This window comes from Ovis canadensis, chromosome 2 (genome assembly GCF_042477335.2).
Source record: "Ovis canadensis isolate MfBH-ARS-UI-01 breed Bighorn chromosome 2, ARS-UI_OviCan_v2, whole genome shotgun sequence".
NCBI lineage: Eukaryota > Metazoa > Chordata > Mammalia > Artiodactyla > Bovidae > Ovis > Ovis canadensis.
In genome coordinates this window covers 34,356,632-34,363,536 of record NC_091246.1, presented here as the reverse complement: position 1 = coordinate 34,363,536, position 6,905 = coordinate 34,356,632, and the positions used below count along the sequence as shown (strand labels likewise).

The 6,905-nt window shown below is 40.0% G+C and overlaps 1 pseudogene; it reads left to right on the top strand.

Annotated features, from left to right (window-relative positions):
* Positions 1-621: 621 nt before the first annotated feature.
* Positions 622-3,021, top strand: LOC138434528 (nucleophosmin pseudogene; annotated as a pseudogene).
* The last annotated feature ends 3,884 nt before the right edge of the window (positions 3,022-6,905 follow it).

Sequence of the window (6,905 nt, the reverse complement as noted above, 5' to 3'; positions counted from 1 at the left end):
TCCTACCAAGTATTAGTCAGTACCCCAAGGACAGTTTGGTTGAAATGAACATGAGTCCTTGAGGCCCAGAACTGACCAAAAGTTGTGATTTTAAAGTGGGTTATAATGGAAGAAGGCTGAGCACTGAAGAACTGAAGGCTGAGCATCAAAGAACTGGTGCTTTTAAACTGTGGTATTGGAGAAGACTCTTGAGAGTCCCTTGGACTGCAAATAAATCAAACCAGTCAATCCTAAAGGAAATCAGTCCTTAATATTCATTGGAAGGACTGATGCTGAAGCTGAAGCTGGCCACCTGATGCAAAGAGCCAACTCATTAGAAAAGACTCTAATGCTGGGAAAGATTGAGGGCAGGAGGTGAAGGGTTCGACAGAAGATCAGATGGTTGGATGGCTTCACCGACTCAATGGACATCAGTTTGTGCAAATTACAGGAGATGGTGAAAGACAGGGAAGCCTGGCATGCTGCAGTCTATGGGGTCGCAAAGAGTTGGACATGACTGAGCAACTCAACAACAATAATGGAAGATGACCTACAGTTATCTTGAAGAATAACCGATACAAAAGATAAATTGCACATTATTAAAACAGTGGCAATGAATTCTGCAAGCAGTGAAATTTGGCAACTTTAAAAATATCTATATAGCCAACAGTTTCCCTTGGAAGCTTTGAAATAGCACCACTTGTGGCTTAGAGTTAAGGGATGGTTCAGGGCCCATGCATATTAGTGGACAGTACTTGGTTGGTGTGAAGGAAGATGAAGAATCAGAAGATGAAGAGGAGAAGATACATCTCTAAGTATGTCTGGAAAGAGATCTGCTCCTGAAAGTGGCGGCAAACTTCCACCAAAGAAAAAGTCAAACTTGCTGTGAAGGTGATGATGATGAAGATAATGAGGAAGCTGAAGAAAAAGTTCCAGTAAAGGAATCCATATGAGATGTGTGTGTGTGCTAACTCACTTCAGTTCAGTTCAGTTCAGTCACTCAGTCGTGTCCCACTCTTTACGACCCCATGGACCATAGCATGCCAGGCCTCCCTGTCTATCACCAACTCCCAGAGTTTACCCAAACTCATGTCCATCGAGTCAGTGATGCCATCCAGCCATCTCATCCTCTGTTGTCCCCTTCTCCTCCTGCCCTCAATCTTTCCCAGCATCAGGATCTTTTCAAATGAGCCAGCTCTTTGCATCAAGTGGCCAAAGTATTGGAGTTTCAGCTTCAACATCAGTCCTTCTAATGAACACCCAGGACCGATCTCCTTTAGGATGGACTGGTTGGATCTCCTTGCAGTCCAAGGGACTTTCAAGAGTCTTCTCCAAGACCACAGTTCAAAAGCATCAATTTTTCGGTGCTCGGCTTTCTTTATAGTCCAACTCTCACATCCATACATGACTACTGGAAAAACCATAGCCTTGACTAGACGGACCTTTGTTAACAAAGTAATCTCTCTGCTTTTTAATATGCTGTCTAGGTTGGTCATAACTTTCCTTCCAAAGAGTATATGTCTTTTAACTTCATGGCTGCAGTCACCATCTGCAGTGATTTTGGACCCCCCAAAAAATAAAGTCAGCCACTGTTTCGTTTCCCCATCTATTTCCCAAGAAGTGATGGGACCAGATGCCATGATCTTCATTTTCTGAATGTTGAGCTTTAAGCCAACTTTTTCACTCTCCTCTTTCACTTTCATCAAGAGGTTCTTTAGTTCTTCACTTTCTGCCATAAGGGTGGTGTTATTTGCATATCTGAGGTTATTGATATATCTCCCAGAAATCTTGATTCTAGCTTGTGCTTCATCCAGCCCAGCGTTTCTCATGATGTACTGTGCATATAAGTTAAATAAGCAGAGTGACAATATACAGCCTTGACATACTCCTTTCCCGATTTGGAACCAGTCTGTTTTTCCATGTCCAGTTCTAACTGTTGCTTCCTGACCTGCATATAGGTTTCTCAAGAGGCAGGTCAGGTGGTCTGGTTTTCCCATCTCTTTCAGAATCTTCTACAGTTTATTGTGATCCACACAGTCAAAAGTTGGCATTGTCAATAAAGCAGAAATAGATGTTTTTCTGGAACTCCCTTCCTTTTCCATCATCCAGTGGATGTTGGCAATTTGATCTCTGGTTCCTCTGCCTTTTCTAAATCCAGTTTGAATATCTGGAGGTTCATGGTTCACGTATTGCTGAAGCCTGGCTTGGAGAATTTTGAGGGTTACTTTACTAGTGCATGAGATGAGTGCAATTGTGTGGTAGTTTGAGCATTCTTTGGCATTGCCTTTCTTTGGGATTGGAATGAAAACTTACCTTTTCCAGTCCTGTGGCCACTGCTGAGTTTTCCAAATTTACTGGCATATTGAGTGCAGCACTTTCACAGCATCATCTTTTAGGATTTGAAATAGCTCAGCTAGAATCCCATCACCTCCGCTAGCTTTGCTCGTAGTGATGCTTCCTAAGGCCCACATGACTTCACATTCCAGGATGTCTGGCTCTAAGTAACTGATCACACCATAGTGATTATCTGAGTCATAAAGATCTTTTTTGCACAGTTCTTCTGTATTCTTGCCACCTCTTCTTAATATCCTCTGCTTCTGTTAGGTCCATACCATTTCTGTTCTTTATTGATAGTCACTTCAGTTGTGTCCCACTCTGTGCAACCCTATGGACTGCAGTCTGCAAGGCTCCTCTGCCCATGGGATTCTCCAGGCAAGAATACTGGAGGGGGTTGCCATTCTCTCCTCTAGGTGATCTTCCTGACCCAGGGATTAAACCCACATCTAAAATGCATAAGAATCAAACCAGAATGACAAGACTCAAAACTATCGACACCAAGATGAAAAGGTCAAGAATCTCAAAAACATAGGGAAACTCCTAAAACACCAAAAGGAGCTGATTCTATAGAACACATTAAGTAGAATGCAAGCAAGCATAGAAAGAGCTGTTTCTTTTCCCAAAGTAGAACCCAAGTTCATTAATTATATGAAAAACTGCATCTAGATGACTGACCAGAAGTATGTTCAAGATCTCTGGCAGTAAGAGAAATGTCTTTTAAGAGGATAGCTTAAACAGTTTGTTAAAATTTTCCATCTTATTTTTGTAACAGTTTATAATCTGACTGTCTTTTTTTTTTTTTCAGTTGGGATAGTGGCATCTTTATTTGTACTAATCTGTTACAGGAAGGGATTGGTTTGTTTTATTTTATTTTCTAATTGAAGTTTCAATTTAATTTAAAGTTTAAAATAATTGATGAGAAAAAGATGAGTCCCCCAATGGGAGAAAATTATAGTCAAAGGACACACTCAGATAATTTACAAACACAGAACCCAAATATTTGGGTTTTTTAAGTATAATGTCCTTAGTAATCAAAGAAATGAAAAGTGTAAATATACATATATTTTTTCATTTACTAAGTTGACAATTTAAAAAGAAATAATGGAAGCAATTTTGGAAAAGAATGTGGGGAAACTTATAAACTGGGGCTGGGAATGACAACTTATCAGTTTATTTCCAAGTTTATAACTTTGCAGTAAGAATCAGAAGTCCCAAAATTTACATTTTGTTTGACACTGGAATTCCAAACTCAACCTAAGGAAACAACAGTGGATAATTGCAAAAAATGAAGCTATAACACCCATGACCATGTTGTTTACAAGAGGGAAATAATATTGGGAATATCAATACAATATATTGTATTATATTTATACAATATAAGTGTATTGTATAAATACACTCATACAATAGAATATGAGGCAGTGATTTAAAATTATATCAGAAAGGCATTTACCACTATTAAATTTTGATAAGTTCCTAAAAAATAAAAACCTTTATTAAGCAAGAGAGTTCCAGAAAAACATCTATTTCTGCTTTATTGACTAACCAAAGCCTTTGACTGTGTGGATCACAATAAACTGTGGAAAATTCTGAAAGAGATGGGAATACCAGAACACCTGACCTGCCTCTTGAGAAATCTGTATGCAGGTCAGGAAGCAGCAGTTAGAACTGGACATGGAACAACAGACTGGTTCCAAATAGGAAAAGGAGTACATCAAGGCTATATATTGTCACCCTGCTTATTTAACTTCTATGCAGAGTACATCATGAGAAACGCTGGACTGGAAGAAACACAAGCTGGAATCAAGATTGCAGGGAGAAATATCAATAAACTCAGATATGCAGGTGACACCACCCTTATGGCAGAAAGTGAAAAGGGACTAAAAAGCCTCTTGATGAAAGTGAAAGTGGAAAGTGAAAAAGTTGGCTTAAAGCTCAACATTCAGAAAACGAAGATCATGGCATCCGGTCCCATCACTTCGTGGGAAATAGATTGGGAAACAGTAGAAACAGTGGCAGACTTTATTTTTTGGGGCTTCAAAATCACTGCAGATGGTGACTGCAGCCATGAAATTAAAAGATGCTTACTCCTTGGAAGAAAAGTTATGACCAACCTAGATAGTATATTCAAAAGCAGAGATATTACTTTGCAACTAAGGTCCGTCCAGTCAAGGCTATGGTTTTTCCAGTGGTCATGTATGGATGTGAGAGTTGGACTGTGAAGAAGGCTGAGTGCCAAAGAACTGATGCTTTTGAACTGTGGTGTTGGAGAAGACTCTTGAGAGTCCCTTGGACTGCATGGAGATCCAACTAGTCCATTCTGAAGGAGATCAACCCTGGGATTTCTTTGGAAGGAATGATGCTAAAGCTGATGCTCCAGTACTTTGGCCACCTCATGTGAAGTGTTGACTCATTGGAAAAGACTCTGATGCTGGGAGGGATTGGGGGCAGGAGGAGAAGGGAACTACCAAGGATGAGATGGCTGGATGACATCACTGACTCGATGGACGTGAGTCTGAGTGAACTCTGGGAGTTGGTGATGGACAGGGAGGCCTGGCGTGCTGCGATTCATGGGGTCGCAAAGAGTAGGACATGACTGAGTGACTGAATTGAACTGAACTGAATATATGTATAAATATATAAATGATAATACCCATATAAAAGAGTAAAAACGTATAACTAAAACGCTAGCAGTTACAAAATCACAAATGATATTTATTTTGTTCTTTTTGCTGTTTTACTTTTTTTTTGCTTTTTCATAGTTTCTACATTGTCTTCAAATAGCATATAACTTTTATAACCAAAAAAAGGTGTTTTTTTTTTAAAGAAAATTTTACAAGCATAAGGGAAAAACCGGTAGTCCAACAAGCTTATGTGTTTCCCACCAAAGTAAATGGCTTTCATTTACGGCTTCCAAAGAGCATGCTGCCTCTCTTTTTCTCCCCTGATCTGCATCCAACTCTGTTATAATTTCCTTCACATCATGTAAAAAATTACCCAAAACTCCAAGCTCACTCATTCAATTAACTCCCTACCTCTTCCTTACTCAGTATTCAATTAACATTGAATCACTTTAAGTCTTGCTATTTTAAAACCTGCTCTAGCTAATCTTTTTTTTTTTTTTTTTTTTTTTAATGATCAGCTCTGGGTTTTACTTCTCAGCCTTCAAACATCTTGAGAACAACGGGATCTTTGTTAACAAGTCACTTGGTTGTTCTGCGCCTGTTCTCTGGAGTTCGATAGGTATGTAAGACAAAATGGAACAACTTGGACGCTTCCAACTCAGAGCAGTGGTGTGCCAAGGAAAGCAAAGAAAGCAGGCCTGTTAGGGCATGAGCATACCTGACATGGGTCAGGGTAAGGATCTTTCTTTAAATGAATTACCTCACACAGTTTTGTAGGAAGCACACTGCAGGCTCATGCTGTATGGGTCTCTGGCCCTTGTCTGCAGTCAGCTCCCTGTTGTGACTTTGGACAAGCAGTTTAATTGCTCTGTGTATTCTTTACATCATTTCTAAAACTATGGTATTATTTCTAGATGACATCTAAATTGATGGGCCTTCCTGTCCCTTTTGACCCAAATTGTGTTACTCTAAGGGCTTCCTTGATAGCTCACATGGTAAAGAATCCACCTGCAATGCAGGAGACCTGGGTTCAATCCCTGGATTGGGAAGATCCCCTGCAGAAGGGATAGACTACCCACTCCAGTATTCTTGCCTGGAGAACCTGATGGACAGAGGAGCCTGGCGGGCTACTGACCATGGAGTTGCAAAGAGTTGGACACAACTGAGCGACTAAGCACAGCGCAGTGTTACTCTAACAAATTCATCAAGTCTATATAATCAGCCAAGCCCCCTTAAAGTATTAATAGCTCACCGCCCAGTATCACTACAAATACATTTCTCTTTGTTGCTGTGTGTACTGAAACTATCTAGCCTACTTCACAACTATTACATATTCATTATGTCCTATAATAATAGATTCCTTTGATCCTTTTCCTCTATTCTCCCATCCTTCATTTTTTTCCCTGTTCCATCCATCTTCTTGCTTTGATTCAGGCTACAGTGAGTCACTTACCCTTACAGACTAGGGAAGAGCCCTTTATTTTTTTTAACCTGAGGGAAGTTAGTCATTGGAAATACTTTGATTTATTGCAACCTATTGCATATATTGTTGTTTCAAAGTAAAAGAGAGGCAATCAGAAAGCAGAAGAGCAAAAATGATAAGCGTTATCAGCTAGATGGCCCAAGCATGGGACTAATTTCTTGCAAAGTTCACAAACACAACACTGTTCTCAAATCAAAGTAAGACTCTCCTGACTCTCTGATCCAAGAGAAGAGATCAATACTAACTACATGCTGGAAAGGGTGTGGACCACTCATCACTGGTGGAAATGTGCAATGGCACAGCCACTCTGGGAAAGAGTGAAGCCGTTTCTCACAAAACTAAATCTGCATTTACCACATGGCCTGACAAATACACTCTTGGGCACTTGTGCCAGAGAAATGGAAACTGATATTCACACAAAAACCTGTACACAGATGGTCAGCTTTATACACAATGTCCCCAAATAGGAACCAACTGAAATG